This window comes from Giraffa tippelskirchi, chromosome 10 (assembly GCF_054371585.1).
Source record: "Giraffa tippelskirchi isolate mGirTip1 chromosome 10, T2T-mGirTip1v1.2.pri, whole genome shotgun sequence".
NCBI lineage: Eukaryota > Metazoa > Chordata > Mammalia > Artiodactyla > Giraffidae > Giraffa > Giraffa tippelskirchi.
This window is the reverse complement of record NC_137284.1, coordinates 91366194-91384941: the sequence shown is the minus strand read 5'-3', so window position 1 is coordinate 91384941 and position 18748 is coordinate 91366194. Positions and strand designations below refer to the sequence as shown.

At 38.8% G+C, this 18748-nt stretch overlaps 1 protein-coding gene across 4 annotated transcripts in view; it reads left to right on the top strand.

The window, feature by feature from the left end:
• The window catches only part of ORC5 (origin recognition complex subunit 5), a 166170-nt gene that overhangs the window by 140855 nt on the left and 6567 nt on the right, over nucleotides 1-18748 (top strand). For 3 of the 4 annotated variants that reach the window (XR_014067221.1, XR_014067220.1, XR_014067225.1), the window contains one exon: nucleotides 3325-3355. The exons of the other annotated variant lie outside the window; for it this stretch is intronic. The gene's annotated coding sequence lies outside the window, so the exon portion shown is untranslated. Of the gene's footprint in view, nucleotides 1-3324; nucleotides 3356-18748 lie in introns of those variants that run through there. 4 annotated transcript variants of the gene reach the window in all.

Genomic DNA, 18748 nt, shown 5'->3' with positions numbered 1-18748 from the left:
ACTGGTTCCAAATAGGAAAAGGAGTACGTCAAGGCTGTATATTGTCACCCTGCTTATTTAACTTACATGCAGAGTACATCATGAGAAACGCTGGGCTGGAAGAAACACAAGCTGGAATCAAGATTGCCGGGAGAAATATCAATAACCTCAGATATGTGGATGACACCACCCTTATGGCAGAGAGTGAAGAAGAACTAAAGAGCCTCTTGATGAAGGTGAAGGAGGAGAGTGAAAAGGTTGGCTTAAAGCTCAACGTTCAGAAAACTAAGATCATGGCATCTGTCCCATCACTCCATGGGAAATAGATGGGGAAACAGTGGAAACAGTGTCAAACTTTATTTTTTTGGGCTCCAGAATCACTGCTGATGGTGACTGCAGCCATGAAATTAAGAGACGCTTACTCCTTGGAAGGAAGGTTATGGCCAACCTAGATAGCATATTTAAAAGCAGAGACATTACTTTGCCAACAAAAGTCCGTCTAGTCAAGGCTATGGTTTTTCCAGTGGTCATGTATGGATGTGAGAGTTGGACGGTGAAGAAAGCTGAGCACCGCAGAATTGATGCTTTTGAACTGTGGTGTTGGAGAAGACTCTTGAGAGTCCCTTGGACTGCAAGGAGATCCAATCAATCCATCCTAAAAGAGATCAATCCTGGGTGTTCATTGGAAGGTCTGATGTTGAAACTGAAACTCCAATACTTTGGCCACCTCATGCGAAGGGTTGACTCATTGGAAAAGACCCTGATGCTGGGTAGGATTGGGGGCGGGAGGAGAAGGGGATGACAGAGGATGAGATGGTTGGATGGCATCACCGACTCGATGAACATGGGTTTGGGTAGACTCCGGGAGTTGATGATGGACAGAGAGGCCTGGTGTGCTGCAATTCATGGGGTCGCAAAGAGTCGGACACGACTGAGCGACTGAACTGAACTGAACTGATTATATATATGCAAGGGCTGGGGATGGCATAATAGTGTGTTACTGTTAGTGGGTACATGATTTCTTTTTTGTATAATGAAAATATTCTGGAATTAAATAATAATGATGTTTCAGAACTCTGTGAACATACTAAACACCACTGAATTGTGCATTTTAAAATGGTGAAGTACATGATATTTGAATTACATTTTGATAAAGCTGATTTTAAACATTTGAGTGAAGAAGCACAGCTAATAACTGAAAATACAAAGAATTTCATCCCTTAATTGCTTCTTATGAAGAAAAGTGAAAGGAATCCAAATATATAGCTCTTACCCACTGCCCTCTTGCTTTACATCCATTCTGCCACCTTTTGCTTTGAACTTTGCAAAAGAAAAATGTGTTCTTACTTTCTCTTACCACATCATTTCTAAGTCCTTCATTGTGTAAATAAACTTAGCATCTTTGATAGTGAGAAAGAACTCATCTTCTTCACAAGACTGAAGGGAATGAAGAATTGCCTGGAAGTTATAGGATATTTTTGGTAGACTAGGAGAAGAAGGATATCTGCACATACTCCAACACAGAAACTTCTATTTGTGTTTGTATATGTAGAAATAGGATATAACATACATTTAATGTTGCAATAAAGCAAACTTTTGTAGTTAATGATGCACATTAAGGTAGGAATTCCTTAAGTGATAGAATATGTTGGGAAGGATTATCTTTTTTCTTTATCCATCCCTTATTCATCCCCTCATGGAACCTGGTACTTTCCAGTGCTTGGAGAGGGAATAGAAAGGACCCATCTCTAATGTAACTGAAGGGAAGAAGACAGACACTAACACATCGCTAATCCAAGAGATATCTTGAAGGGAATTAACCTTTGTGATGTGAGTGTTTTTATGAATGGTTGCTAGATGTTTTCACTCTTAGGCCAGTTCACTTTGATATCTCTTCCTTCTTGCTATTCACTCAAAGGATTTGGAGCTCACTTTCTCCCCTAGGGTGTTAGAGGGACTTGATAGAACACAGAGTGACTACAGCTATCAGCAGAAACAAGACACAAGATGAGGTCTGCCCCTTGGGGGTGGAGAGAGAAATGGTTATACAGCCTGAGGTACTTTTGAGGGAGAAAAGAGAAGGTTCAGGGAAAGGGGCCCATGGGAATTATTATTATTATTTTTTTTTACAATTAGGTTCACCAGCATTAGCTGAGAGTCTAGAAGTAAGGCCCTGTGTCTAAAAGTGAGAATCAGAGACCACACAAATAGTTGAAAAAAGTCAGTTGCAAACTTGTCACTCTGAGGGCCTTAGGTGAGTTGGAATACTATATTACTTAAATAGCAACCCACTCCAGTATTCTTGCCTGGAAAATCCCATGGACAGAGGAACCTGATAGGCTACATACAGTCCATGGGATCTCAGAGTCAGACATGACTGAGCAACTTCACTTTAACTGTAGTGTAATAATGGGTAACATTCAGTGTGGTTTTGTGGCTATATTTGATTGGTTGAAGGGATGGGCTGGTCACTCTTACCACACTCCCAGATTACCAGCTAGCTCTTTGACTCCCCTGTTCTAAGGGGCGGGAGGTGAAGAGAACAACAGGTGGGACCACCCTTCAATCTCTTCTTGATTTCAGTTATGTAAATTTATGTCAGGGAGGAATTTAAATTGTCCTCTTTTGATTGATTTTATGTTGTCCATATTATGGTTATACACATATAGTACCTGCAAATTGGGGGATCACTTGTAAAGGTTGTTTTTTGAGAAAATTTTTAACTGCATTAGCAAACAAATACATTGGGGTGACAATGATAGTGATTTAAGATTAGGGGAAGAGAAAGGAATCAAATTCAGAATTAATACTTTAACCGATAGGAAAGAAAAAATATTCAGTAGTTTTATAAAATTGACTAAATGCCAACTCTATTGATAAACATCCCAGGGAAAACTACAAAAGCTAGGAGTCCTTGAATCTGGCATGGTCCACTCCTCCTAACAGAATAAATCTCCAGAGGTTTGTTGCAGCTATCTAATGGAAATTGTGTGCTAATAAGACCCACAGTGGAAGAGATCTAAATTCCTGTCCAAATCAACAAATTAGATCACTGCTCTCACACCTCAGAGTTTGTAAAACTTTTCATTCTCGAACTACTCAAGTGTGTCTAATCACCAGACTCACACCTATTTTTATGAGGTGGGCAAAATGACTTGTGCCAAATAAATTAGCATTGACAGGGACTGGGTTTCTTCCGTTGTTATTGCTTTAATGCTCAGAGAAATGCTTTGTTTGAAGCATGTTTCAAGACAAATACATCTTTTGAGTGTCAGATTTCATATGCCTGCATCTTTTCCTAGTCCCTTACCTGTCATTATATGAAACTTTTATGATTACTTGTAGACAATGGCCGGAAACACAAAGGGAAGAAAAAGAGCATAGTTCAGTAAATAACAAATCAGCAATTTAAGCTCTGCTGAGGAATTCGGCTCCCAGGCCCCAACTGCTGAAGAGGCTGGATTCAGGCATGCTTGGCACTGGTGAGTCATAGAGAGGAGCTTTAAGCACCCTTGTGTCCTACTGTTAGTGGAGCTAACCTTCCTTCAACTACTAATCAAATCAAAGAATCTCATATCAGTTGCTTTATTTGCTTGCCTCTGTTTCTTGACCTGCAAAATCAATCTACCAACATTGTACTCTTCCTTTGATACACATTATGGTTGTAAAATATTGCTAATAAGAATTAGAAAAGTAGTTGACAGTTAAATATAAATTAAATAAAGATGGCACACTGAAGGCATAAAGGGATGAGCTTTGATTTCTCCAGATCAATGATAGCCTACATTTATGGAGGGTTTTACTATGTGCCAGGAATTATTCTAAGTACTTTACTTATATAACCACTTATTTAATCCCTTTAGAAACCCCATGAGTTCAGTATTTCATGTATAACATACAGAGAATAATAATTCTGTATCACAAAATTGTTGGAACAATTCCAGGCATAAAGGAAACAATAAATGTTAGCTGTTATGATTTGGCTCACAATCTACTTTACTCTTTTTCACTCCTTGAAAATTCAGGCATTTGCTTTTCTCCAGTTTTGGGGCGCTTTTTCCCTTATCCATGATATACATAAGTCACATACACAGATTCTTTCCATGTTTTAAGATAAAAGTTTTTGAGCTTAAAGTATTGGATGCACTTAACACAACATGGCAAGCTTACTTGTTATCACCTTTCCTCTTCCATTTTTTCATTCCCTTTTTGCTGAGTTTCATGCCATGCTTACTTTGATAATGGCCTTTTTTTTTTTTTTTTTTACTTTTCGCCTGGTAATTATGTTGTAATCTTTTTTAAAATGAAGTATTGTTATGTCCAATATTATATAATTTACAAGTATACAATTTAGTGATTGACAGTTTTTAAGGGTTATACTCCATTTATAGTTATTATAAAATATTGACTATATTCCCTGTGTTGTGTGATATATCCTTTTAGCTTATTTTATATATAATAGTTTGTACCTCTTAATCCTCTCCTCCTACCTGGTCTCTTTCACTTTCACTCTTGCCACTGGTAACCACTAGTTTTCTCCCTATACCTGTGAGTCTGTTTATTTTTTATTATATTCACTAGTTTGTTGTATTTTTTTAGGTTCCACATGTAAGTGATATCATACAGTATTTGTCTTTCCCTGACTCATTTCACTTAGCATAATACCTTCCAAGTCCATCAGTGTTGTTGCAAATGGCAAAATTTTATTCTTTTTGTGGCTGAATAATATTCCATTGTGTGTATATGTCATCTTTTTTATCTGTTCTTCTGTTGATAGACACGTAGTTTGCTTCCATATCTTGGCAAATGTAAATAATGCTGCTGTGAACTTTTTTGAATTAGTGTTTTTCTTTCTTCATTATCTTTTCAAATTAGTGTTTTTTTTGTTTTTGTTTTTCCTGAATACATACCCAGGAGTGGAATTGCTGGGTCATATAGTAGTTATAATTTTAGTTTTTTGAGAAACCGCTACACTGTTTTCCACAGTGGCTGTACCACAATTCACCTTCTGACCAACAGTGTATGAAGCTTGATGTTTAAATTATACTTTTAAATTTACAGTGTAATTTTAAATGTGTTCTCTCCATATAGCAGACTGGTTTTTGGAGTTGGGCTTTGGAATAGTCTTTAGGCTTGTGTTCTGACTCATCATCTACTGGGTGATTTGAAGTGATTCACCAACCTCAGCTCAAATTTCCTCAAGTGTAACATGAAATTAATAAAAGTACATACCTTCTGGATTTATTTTTAAATAATATAATACATGCAAAGAGTTTAGCAGAGCCTCCTAGCACAATGGAAAATATACATAGTAAATGTTAAGTGGAGATTGTTATTTGTAGTGATACTAGTGGTTGACTTTCCATTATCTGTACCATCCTATAGGATTAGTCTGAGCTAGTCATTTTTATGTGCTTACCCTTACTGTAACTGATTGTATCAGAATGTATCTAACAGGAAAAGGAACAATATTCAATAATTTTATAAAAATGCCTAAATGCAAACTCTAGTTGGTAAACATCCCAGGGAAACCTAAAACACCGAGGGTCCATGAATCTGGCAAAGACTACTCTTCTTAACAGAATCTCCAGAGATCTGCTGAAGCCATCTAGTGGGAACTGTGTCAGTAAGACCCACAATTTTCGTATCACCCAATTCTAGACGGAAGACAAGAGGGGAAGTCTGCTGGGAAATTTCTGGGAAGCTGCTAAAAAGAACTATGAGAAAGAGCTAATCCCTCTTCTTCCTTTCAATATTGTCATACCTTGATGTGAGAATGGGGGCAGTTTCAGCCATCCTGCTGCCAGCCTGAGGATGAAGCCAATGCACAAAGAAGGGCAGGGGGATCTGGGACCCTAAGGCCCTGAGCTTGGAGCTGCCCTACCTTGCAGCTCCTAGGTAGGTTTTCTTCCTGCTTAAACTGTTCTGCATTGGGGTTTTCTCTTCCTTGCAGGGAAAAGCACTCTCTGATATCAAATGTTGATAATAATAATAATCAGCAGCAACATATGAGAAAGACTGATGAGGTTTTATATTTCTCTATGATAGACTTTCAAAGAGATTCTACAAGTGAATATTTAATCAAAGTATTCTCAAAAGAGATAATGAAGTCCTTATAACCCATTTAAAGCTGCCATATTCTAAGTTTCTGTGGGCCACATTGGTTTTCAGATTTTCTTGGGCTTTATAGTTCAGCTGGATGTGCTAGAGAATGAGACGGATAAATACTATGTTCCATGCGATGAGGCTTATATCTACTTTTGCCATCTTGATAAGGCTGCGGTCATATAGTCATAGAACTCTATAAAGTAATGATAAACTAATGGTTTTCAATCACCCCATTGGTCTTTTTTTAATTATTATTGCTTTCTAATGTTTACTTAAACATTGGTTTTTAATGGTAGGTTATCAAATAACCAACAAAACACATTTTTTATCAAGTAATCTGTCTCTGTGCTGAGAACATTTCATCAACATGACCTGTGTTTGATCTTATGCTTAAATTGGCCTTTTTCTGTTTATCCGATAGCCAGCATTCCTTAGGTCAGACAACCTTTTTACTCTTTGTAGCTAGTACTGAGAGTTTCTCTGCCTTACTTACGATCATCCCTTTTCTAACACAGTGTTGCTCCTCAAAGTTTAGAGTGGTACAAAAATCTCCTTAAGGACTTGTTAAAACAGATTGCTGACACACTTTAGGTCTGGAGTAGAGCTCAAGTATTTGGATATCTAAGATTTTTCAAGTGACACTCATGCTCTTTTCTACCTTTTTCTGTTTGTTTGTATCCTTTCCTGCTTTGAGGTTTCTAGATCTGGAAACTGAATTGCATAAGCTGTAAGTGCTATCTTTTCCTCCTTGAGTTTAAGAGGGCACTGCAGCACAGTGAGTGGGAACATGGCCTCTGGTGCTAATAGCTCAAGTTCAAGTGCTGGTTTTCTCTCTTTTGGGCTGTCCAACATTCAGAATATTTATGCCCATGGGTGAAGCTCTTCTCCTTATTCTTATGTTATACAGTGTGTGCATACTTAAGGAATATATTTGCCTTTGTGATAAAATAGCCTCAAGAGTCACTGTGACCTAAACTTCCCCCAAACTCTTCTTAACCTCTCATTTTGTATTGAGCCCAGAGTAAAACAATAGCATGTAGACCCTCTGTACATTGTAAGCATCATGTGACACTTGGGTTATCATCTACTTCATGAATGGTGTTGAATTTTCAACTCATTGCATGCTTGCCAGCTTGGAAGCTTTAGAAGGACACATGATTTTTTAAAGATGACTTCATGGGAATGATGAGTTAGTTAACTGTACTCACAATTAATATGGACAAAACTTGAAAGAAGAGAAATAAGAGGTATGGGAAACTACTTAATATTAGTGACCATGGGTAATTAATGGTAGAGGGATTGGAACTTGTTACTAAGTCCAGGCTCTATAGATTAGATATAGACATCGACTGATCTGCACCTACAGACTATAGATACAGGCAGTGTACTAAGCACTTTAATTCCTTTAGCCCTCACAACAGCCCAGCCATGAGTTAGGTACTATAAATAAAGCTTATTTCCAGAACAGGAAACAACTTCAGAGAGGTTAATAAATATTCAAGGTCACTGAGCTAAAAACTACACTGGATTTGAATACAATCTGAATTTTCAAAGCTTATATTCCTCACTGGAGAAGGAAATGGCAACCCACTCCAGTATTCTTGCCTGGAGAATCCCAGGGATGGCGGAGCCTGGTGGGCTGCCGTCTATGGGGTCGCACAGAGTCGGACACGACTGAAGCGACTTAGCAGTAGCAGTAGCAGCATATTCCTTACACTATCCCAAAGGGAGATGCAGAATATAGAGAAGACATCATTGTAATAAGACTAACTGTATCACCTCTTTGGGCAAAGATGAGCCAGTAAAAATAAGAACAGCCTGCAAAATTTGTGTTTTTTATTTTCCAGGCTGACTTATATGTAAAATAGTAGCAAATGTTTTTTAGAGTAGCAGCTCTCAAAGTGCGGCCCACAGACCCTAGAGTCTTAGAGACCATTTCAGAGGTGTGCAAGGGTCAAAACTAGTTTCAAAAAAATACTAAGATGTTCTTTGTCTTCTTTGCAATGTTGATATTTGCCTTGATAGTACAAAAGCAAGCTACTAGCACCAGAGTCTAAATCATGAAAATGGTGCCAAATTGCACTAGTAGTCATTCTTCACCATTATGCACTGCAGTTAAACAAACGAACAAACAAGTCTTAGTTAAGAATGTCTCTGATGATTCGGTTACTCCTGAGCAAGAATGTCTCTGATGAAAAGTGGTAAAAATCATTAATAGTATGATATCTCAATCTTTGAGAATATGTCTTTTTAAAGTGTGTGAGAAAATGGAAAGTTCTCATAAAGCACCAAGTCCAGTGACTGTCTCGAGGTAAAGCAATAGTACAATTGTTTGATTTGTGAGCTGCACTAGCCACTTTTTTCATGGAACACTATTTTAACTTGAAACAAGTGGCATATAAAATATGACTTTCTAGACCGGTTAAACCTTGATTCGAGGTTCTAACTTTAGATATTTATTACCAATGATAAAGTTCTAGTTTTCAAGTGAAAATTAGGATTCTGGAACTTTCATATCTACCACTATAAATATGACAGCTTCTCAAAACTTAATGACTTCTCTGACAATATTGGTGGTGATATTAATGAGTTTGATTTTTTTGTATGTGTAGTAAAATATGTCAAAATTTGGAAGGCCTGCATAACTCTGTGAAATAATTTTTCCAAATGTTATATATTCCAAATAATATATAATATTATAAAATCCAGGATAGATAAAAAGGATATTCAAAATACAAGGGAGACCAGTGGATTTTATTGTGAGAGAATATGAAAAGTTCACCGATAGGATTTCAAATTCCACATTGCAACCGGCCCGTAAGAAACTTCCATCTGTTGAGTTTTGCTATAGTATCAAAGGAAAATATCTACAATTATAAAGCAAGGTTATTAGTCTCTCCTTTTTAATCTAAGTATCTGTGTGAGGCCAGATTCTCTTCATATCCTTCAATCCAAAGCAACATATTGCAGGATATTGAATGTACAACCTAATATGTATATAAGAATCGAGCTCCTTTTTATCCAAGCCAGTCATTAGAGATTTGCAAAAATGTAAAACTGTGCCACTCTTTCCACTAATTTTTATTTTGTTTTGGAAAATATATTGTTCATAATCAATATGTTAACATATAATAGGTTTATTATTTTTAAATGAATGTATAAATATTTTCAAATACCTCCATTCAAATTTTTAGTACAATACGTATTGATAGATCTGAACTTCAAAAACAAAAACTTTGGGGGATTCTCAATATTTTTAAAAAGTTTAAGTGGTTCCTGAAATCCAAGTCTGAGGCTCACTGTTATAGAGCTTTGAACTAAATTTAAAGATATGGGTTTTGATATATTGTCTGTGAATAACCACCCTTAGTATTATTAAAAATAATATGTATAAAAGTGGGTATTTCTGAGCCCTTTCCCACATTCCTGAAATGGATTCTCACAGCATAGAAATGGGAAAATTTCCATGTCAGAGAGATTTTCAGTCATTTTAATGCACACACAGGACCATGCACTGGTCCAAGGTTTTAGACTCCAGATTGGCTATAACTTATTAAATGACCTTGTGTAATTCTGTTAGCTTCTTGGAACTTCTGCTTTTGACATAGTAAGTGGGACCCATGGGCTCACCATAATAAAAGCTTATTCAGAGAGCCTTAGTTGAAAGAATTTAAAAACACCCCATATATTGGCATTTCTTAAATTACATGTGTCAAAATAAATGACTAAAGCACATGTTGCAAAGCAGGATGCTTGACTTTTAAGAATAATTTTTAAAGCAGTCTTTTAAAAGACTTTTAAATGTAGTTTTCTAGTCTATTATCCATCAATTTCAAAAACTCAAAGCAGACATTCTTGTTATTAGTGCATATTAGCTAGATTCTATCTCAAAGCGCATTTCTAAAAAACAATACCCGAAAAAGAGAGAGCAAAGCAAAAACATAAAAAAGATAAATGTAGACTACCACAAAATAAATAAGTAACAGCTATAAAATTCAGATGTAAAGTGAATCTAAGGTGCCAAGGGGCCCTGAAGAATGAAAGCTTTTTTAAAATGAGAGATGATCCTCCCTGCCTGGGGGCTGCATAAGGAAATAGATGTACAATCCCTTTAATGTTCTGCTAAGCCCTAAAGTCCAAAGCTCCATTCCTTCAAACCCCCTGAAGGCAAGGGCTGACCCAGAGTTTGTAAAGTGCACTTGGAAGCAGTCCTTCAAGAGCTTTAAAAGTTAAAAGCAAAAGCTTTAATCTGTTGCTCAGACAAATATACATTCAGGGAGGTGCAGCTATGAGCAGACTGTGTCCTCTCTGCCCTTTTCCGGGAAATGGAGGGACTGTCACTTCTTCTGTTTCCTTCTGGAAACAGATCTAAGCCACCCAGTGACTCCTGATAGAGGCTCACTGTACATCTTTCATTTTTGCCCCACGCGCTGGTGCATGATTTCAAGGCAAGGTATGTTTTCCTAAACCTGTAGCTGCTTGATTTCCTACTGTCTTGACACAGAATGTGTTTAGTATTAATGGATCACATTTATTAAATCTTTACATGTCAGATGCTGAGCTCAGCAACCCTCCCAACAATTCTGTGAGGTAAGAACTATTAGCATGTCTGTCTATACTGAGAAAACTGAGGCATGGAGAGGAGGAATAACTTCTGAACACCGCTAGCTATAAAATAGTAAGTCAATGCTTCTGATTCAGTCCTAGGACTACACGACTCTAAGACTTGAGCTCTGAACAGCTGGCCTATTCTATTTGCTTATCAAAAGAACTGAAAGCAGAGTAACCACCCTCAGGGTAGGAGGGGCAGAGAGCGGGAGGATGTCCCTAAATAATACCTTTAAAGCCCAATAGCAAAAATAAATAAATAAATAAAGCCCAATAGCAAATCTTCAGAGAACCATTTTAATATTTAATAAAATTTCTAGATTTTATTAAAATTTTCACCTGAATTAAATGATTATTTTAATGTCTAGTTTAATTTGTTGCCTACTTTATTTGTGAATGGTAGAAAAGCTGCCAATTTCAGGACCGTGGCAGCCAAAGTTTTCTGATTCACAATCCCCCCTTTTTTTATTTATTTATTTTCTACATTCATTGGTCAGAATTCAGGGCAAGGTCATAGGTATGGATTTTGTAGTATGGCCTGGACCTGTGTGCAAACAATGTGGACCTTTGAGCTAATTCTATGTTTATTTTTGATTCCCCAACACCATAGTAAGTAATTCTTGCAGACAATGTGGAAAAAAATACTTTCTTGCATTGGATCTGAAAGGAATGGAGGATTGAAAGAGGATTTGTAACTGAGGAGATCACATTTTTAGAATTCATTCTAGGAACTGTTGCTGTACGCTCTAGAATTATGGCTTTTCTGATTTTTTCTGTTCCCTCCTACCTTCCAAACCTCCAAGCTGAGACTGAAACCACAGTTTTTAGCTACCCACATCATTCTTTTTCTTTGCGTTCTCCAATTCTTCTCCCACAGGGATCTTTTTTTTATATCTTATACTTTTAACAGTGACATTTGTTTTTCATCCAAAACTTACCCAAGTCATTTGGGAGTTACATGATTATTGACTTGAGTTGTAGAGAATGGATTGAGTGTAAAAATCTAAAGAAATGGCTTCTTTGCTCAAGGGAATGTCAACAGAAAAGGGAAATGGGGAAAAACAACTTTGATATTCTAGAAAACACGTATTAGTTTCTTGGATCGTTTTTTTTTTTTTCATTTTATTATTATTATTAAACTTGATTTCACTGGAAGGAAGAAATCTTCTGAGGGTTGCCAGTCTGAATTTATAGCACGGTTGGACTATAGAATATGTTTTTTACTTACGATCAGATCTTCAGAATAAATTATCAAGGTATGCCTCATTGACATGGCTAGGGTGTAAAACAGCATGCTGTCTAAAATATTGCACTGTTGTAACTTCATTTATGTAATGAAATAAGTAATATTTTAAGGTCTTTTTTTTTTCATTCATGTTATGTTTTTCTTCACAGCACTGCTGTTCAGTAGGCATCATTGATAACACTCAGAATGTTCAAATTCATGTGGCAAAAAAGCAGAGAAACCAGGAACTCTTTCCTTTCCAACAGTACTGATATAAAATGTTAAATTTGCATTTAACAAACATGTTGTCATTCAGCAAGCATTTACCATGCACATCTTAGATTAAATCACTATAAGAAGTTTTCTTAAAAGGCAAGTAATAAAATCTCTGCTCTGAAATTCCCTACTGAGAAAAGCAAACCTGTAAACCAACCTCAGTTAAAACATTTGCGATCAAAAGAGGATATGACTTTAAAATGTGGGTTGAATATGCATTTAAAGTTGACAAGGAGACCTTGCTAATTCATGGAGTACTATATTGTAATGTAAATATTCACCCTCTAGTTTGTTTTCTTTGTCAATTGACCTTAAACAATTTGTTCATTTAGACTCTAAACGTTAGACTAAGATAATTTAGACTTTTAAATATGTTTTTCTACCATTAATCTATAAAAGAAAAAGGGAAATTCATCTCAGTTCTTTTCTGAATTAGAACAACTTCCACATGAGTTGGGTATTAAATACATATTATGGAAATTTGAATTAGCTCTATCCCTAAGGGAGAGAGGTCTGTGGAATATAACCAATGTAGCTATGTAAAAACATTCTTCAGTTGTTACTTGGCCCAAGCACTATCCGTGATGAAAGTGTTGTGTGAAAGTGTTGGTCGCTCAGTCCTGTCTGACTCTTTGTGACCCCATGGACTGTAGCCCAACCAGTTTCCTCTGTCCATAGGATTCTCCTGGCAAGAATGCGGGAGTGGATTGTCATTTCCTTCTCCAGGGGATCTTCCCAACCCAGGGATTGAACCCCGGTCTCCTGCACTGCAGGCAGATTCTTTACCTTCTGAGCCACCAGGAAAGCCCATCCTTGATAGCAATGACAATCAACTCCTGACATTCCATCTTCTAGATTTTGGTTGGAAACGGTATCATTTTACCAATTAAACAAACATAGAAGCTGGAGTTACCTTAGAATTCTATGTATTACAGATTTGTGTGAATAACCTATACAGTATTTCATCTGAATCTCTACAATCAAGAATTTCACTCAAGCCCTGCCTGCTTGCCACCAACCTCCTCTTTTAGATTATTGGAGTGCTTTCGTTTAGATAGGGCTTTCCTTATGGCTCAGCTGGTAAAGAATCTGCCTGCAGTGCAGGGAACCTGGGTTTGATCCCTGGGTTGGGAAGATCCCCTAGAGAAGGGAAAGGCTACCCCCTCCAGTATTCTGGCCTGGAGAACTCCATGGACTGTAGTCCATGGGATGGCAAAGTTGGACACAACTGAGTGATTTTCACTTCACTTCACTTCTCCTTTAGATATTGGGACACCCTCTTCCGGGTCTTCCTATAATAGCCTACGATAAATTCTGAATGCTAAGATTCAGAGACAACATTAGACAATGGGAAAGCACAGGATTCGAAATAAACAAATTTGGATTAAAATTCTTCTGTGAATTACTAGCTGTGTGACCTTAACTTACTTAACGCCTTTGATCCTGTTTTCTCACCCATAGAAAGAAGATGATAATAATGAAATTTTGCTAACTTCTTGTGAGGACTAATTAAATAACTGTTACATATTAAGCACCCAACACAGTGTCTGGCATATTTTCAGTTCAATTCATTTAAGTTCAGTCGCTCAGTCGTGTCCGACTCTCTGGGACCCCATGAATCACAGCACGTCAGGTCTCCCTGTCCATCACCAACTCCCGGAGTTTACCCAAACTCATGTCCATTGACTCGGTGATGCCGTCCAGCCATCTCATCCTCTGTCGTCCCCTTCTCCCCCTGCCCCCAGTCCTTCCCAGCATCAGAGTCCTTTCCAATGAATCAACTCCTTGCATGAAGTGGCCAAAGTACTGGAGTTTCACCTTCAACATCAGTCCTTCCAATGAACACTCAGGACTGATCTCCTTTAGGATGGACTGGTTGGATCTCCTTGCAGTCCAACAGACTCTCAAGAGTCTTCTCCAACACCACAGTTCAAAAGCATCAATCCTCTGGCACTCAGCTTTCTTATAGTCCAACTCTCACATCCATACATGACTACTGGAAAAACCATAGCCTTGACTGGATGGACCTTTGTTGGCAAAGTAATGTCTCTGCTTTTTAATATGCTGTCTAGGTTGGTCATAAGTCCTCCTCAGACAACCATTTTGCCTTTTTGCATTTCTTTTTCTTGGGGATAGTCTTGATCCCTGTCTCCTGTACAATGTCATGAACCTCCGTCCATGGTTCTTTATGCACTCTATTAGATCTAGTCCCTTGAATCTATTTGTCACTTCCACTGTATACTCATAAGGGATTTGATCTAGGTCATACCTGAATGGTCTAGTGGTTTTCCCTACTTTCTTCAATTTAAGTCTGAATTTAGCAAAAAGGAATTCATGATCTGAGCCACAGTTAGCTCCTAGTCTTGTTTTTGCTGACTGTATAGAGCTTCTCGATCCTTGGCTGCATAGAATATAATCAATCTGATCTCAGTATTGACCACCTGGTGATGTCCATTTGTAGAGTCTTCTCTTGTGTTGTTGGGAGAAGATATTTCCTATGACCAGTGCATTCTCTTGGCAAAACTCTATTAGCCTTTGCCCTGCTTCATTCTGCACTCCAAGGCCAAATTTCCCTGTTACTCCAGGTATTTCTTGATTTCCTACTTTTGCAATCCAGTCCCCTATAATGAAAAAGTTGAAGTGAAGTTGCTCAGTTGTGTCCAACTCTTTGTGATCCCTTGGACTGTAGCCTACTAGGTTTCTCCATCCATGGAATTTTCCAGGCAAGAGTACTGGAGTGGGTTGCCATTTCCTTCTCCAGGGGGGTCTTTCTGACCCAGGGATCGAACCCAGATCTCCTGAATTGCAGGCAGACACTTTACCCTCTAAGCCATGATGGAAGCCCCTATAATGAAAAAGACATCTTTTTCGGGTGTTAGTTCTAGAAGATCTTGTAGATCCTCATAGAATCATTCAATTTTAGCTTCTTTAGCATTACTGGTTGGGACATTGACTTGGATTACTGTTATATTCAATGGTTTGCCTTCAAACGAACAGAGATCATTCTGTTGTTTTTGAGATTGTGTCCAAGTACTGCATTTCGGACTCTTTTGTTGACTAGGATGGCTACTCCATTTCCTCTAAGGGATTCTTATCCACAGTAGTAGATATAATGACCATTATATCTATCTGAGTTAAATTCACCCCTTCCAGTCCATTTTAGTTCACTGATTCCTAAAATGTCGATGTTTACTCTTGTCATCTCTTTGACCACTTCCAATTTGCCTTGATTCATGGACCTAACATGCCAGGTTCCTATGCAATATTGCTCTTTATAGCATTGGACTTTACTTCCATCACCAGTCACATCCACAACTGGGTGTTGTTTTTGCTTTGGCTCCGTCTCTTCTTTGTTTCTGGAGTTATTTCTCCATTGATCTCCAATAGCATATTGGGCACCTACCGACCTGGGGAGTTCATCATTCATTGTCCTATCTTTTTGCCTTTTCATACTGTTCATGGGGTTCTCAGGGCAAGAATATTTAAGTGGTTTGCCATTCCCTTCTCCAGTGGACCATGTTTTGTCAGAACTCTCCACCGTGACCAGTCTGTTTCGGGTGCCCTACATGGCATGGCTCATAGTTTCATTGAGTTAGACAAGGCTGTGGTCCACGTGATCAGGTTTGTTAGTTTTCTGTGATTGTGCTTTTCAGTCTGTCTGCCCTCTGGTGGAGAGGGACAAGAGGCTTATGAAAGCTTCCTGATGGGAGAGACTGACTGAGGGGGAAATTGGGTCTTGTTCTGATGGGCGGGGCCATGCTCAGTAAACCTTTAATCCAATTTTCTGTTGATGGGCAGGGCTGTGTTCCCTCCCTGTTATTTGATGCCTGAGGCCAAACTATGGTGGAGGTAATGAAGATAATGGTGACCTCCTTCAAAATGTCCCACGCATGCACTGCTATACTCAGTGCCACCAACCCTGCAGCAGGCCACCGCCAACCCACGCCTCCACTGGAGACTCCTGGACACTCATGGGCAAGTCTGGGTCAGCCTCTTGTGGAGTCACTGCTCCTTTTTCCTGGGTCCTGGTGCACACAAGTTTCTGTTTGTGCCCTCCAAGAGCCTGTTTCCCCAGTCCCGTGTAAGTTCTGGCAGCTCTGTGGTGGGGTTAATGGCGACCTCCTCCAAGAGGGCTTATGCCATACCCAGGTCTACTGCACCCAGAGCCCCTGACCGTTCAGCAGTCCACTGCTGACTCGTACCTCTGCAGGAGACACTCAAACACAGTTCTGTCTCAGTCTCTGTGGGGTCTCTGGGTCCTGGTGCACACAAGGTATGTTTGAGTCCTCTGAGCATCTCTGGCAGGTATGGAGTTTGATTCTAAACATGATAGGGTAGCCTATCCCTTCTCCAGGGGATCTTCCCGACCCAAGAATCAAACCCAGGTATCCTGCATTGCAGGTGGATTCTTTACCAACTGAGCTATCAGGGGAGCCCCATTATGTTTCTCATTACCCAGTAATTCAGGATCTGACCTGAGTTATCAGTGAACTACTCACATGGCCCTTTGTTTTATCCTCCTATCCACTACTATCTTCCCAGTCACCATCCTGCTCAGTCTTCTTTCTTTGTCCACAGATGCCTGCTTATCTGGAAAACCTTCCCTCTCTATCTTACCCTTTCATTCACCTCCAACTCAGAGTCCAACTCATCCAAGCGGTCTTCTTGATTCAATCAGAATTTGGTGTGTTTGTCAGCTTATCTTTCTAACATTTTTAACATTTAACATTAATCTTGCTGCTTTCTATAGAATAAATACACAGAAATTTCTTTTGCCTGTTCACTCATTCTATAGCATATAGCAGGAAAACGGTAGGAAAAAAAAATATGTTAACCGAATACATAAACTATTTTTACTAACAGTTTTCTGTGAGTAAAGTCAGAGGTGCAGAGAGGTCTGTGAGGTGATATTGAGAAAAGGAAAAAGTCATTATTACTATCCATTCAACTCCAAGCAGCTGTGATTTTTCATTGATGAAAGTACCAGTTTTGATTTACTGATGGCAAGTGTTTGACACTTAAAAAAAAATGCCTCCCCTGAGAAGTGGCCTTCCCTACAGCATACGAGAAGTTCACTCAGAACTGAGTCACTACTGCCCCCTGTAGCCCATCCAATATACATCAGAGCACAGTACAAAATGTTTTGCCTTGACATTCTCAGGTAAAGGTTTTATTGCTAGTATATCAATGATCGTCTACCCAGTACTCATCTCACACGCTAGCAAAGAAATGTTCAAAATTCTCCAAGCTAGACTCCAACAGTATGTGAACCGAGAACTTCCAGATGTTAAAACTGGATTTAGAAAAGGCAGAGGAACCAGAGATAAAATTGCCAACATCTGTTGCATCATAGAAAAAGCAAGAGAATTCTGGAAAAATATCTACTTCTGCTTTATTGACTACACCAGAGCCTTTGACTATGTGGATCAGAACAAACTGTGGAAAATTCTTCAAGAGATGGGAATGCTAGACCACCTTACCTTCCTCCTGAGAAATCTGTATGCAGGTCAAGAAGCAACAATTAGAACCAGACATGGAACAACAGACTGGTTCCAAGTTGGGAAAGGAGTATGTCAAGGCTGTATATTGTCACCCTGCTTATTTAACTTATATGCAGAGTACATCATGTGAAATGTCTGGCTGGAGGAAGCGCAAGCTGGAATCAAGATTGCCGGTAGAAATATCAATAATCTCAGCTATACAAATGACACCACCGTTATGGCAGAAAAAGAAGAGGAACTAAAAAGACGCTTGATGAAAGTGAAAGAGGAGAGTGAAAAAGCTGGCTTAAAATTCAACATTCAGAAAACTAAAATCATGGCCTCTGGTCTCATCACTTCATGGCAAATAGATAGGGAAACAATGGAAACAGTGAGAGCCTTTATTTTCTTGGGCTCCAAAATCACTGCAAATGGTGGCTGCAGCCATGAAATTACAAGATGCTTGCTTCTTGGAAGAAAAGATATGATCAACCTAAAGAGCATATTAAAAAGCTGAGACGTTACTTTGCTGACAAAGGCCTGTCTAGTCAAAGCTATGGTTTTTCCAGTAGTCATGTATGGATGTGAGAGTTGGAGCATAAAGAAAGCTGAGAGCCGAAGAACTGATACTTCCAAACTGTGGTGCTGGGGAACACTATTGAGAGCCACTTGGATAGCAAGGAGATCAAACCAATCAATCGTAAAGTAAATCAGTCCTGAATATTCATTGGAATGACTGATGCTGTAGCTGAAGCTCCAATACTCTGGCCACCTGATGCAAAGAACTAACTCATTGGGAAAGACCATGCATGATGCTGCGAAAGATTGAAGGCAGGAGGAGAAGGGGACAACAGAGGATGAGATAAGGTTGGGTGGCATCACTGACTCAATGGATGTGAATTGAACAAGTTCTGGGAGATGGTGAAGGAAAGGGAAGCCTGGCATGCTGTAGTCCATGGGGTCGCAAAGAGTTGGACACAACAGAGTGACTGAACTGAACTGAACTGAATGTGGCTTAAGGGACTGTGACCCTAACCCAGCCCCTAGATGGGCTTTAACTAGTCTAAAGCAT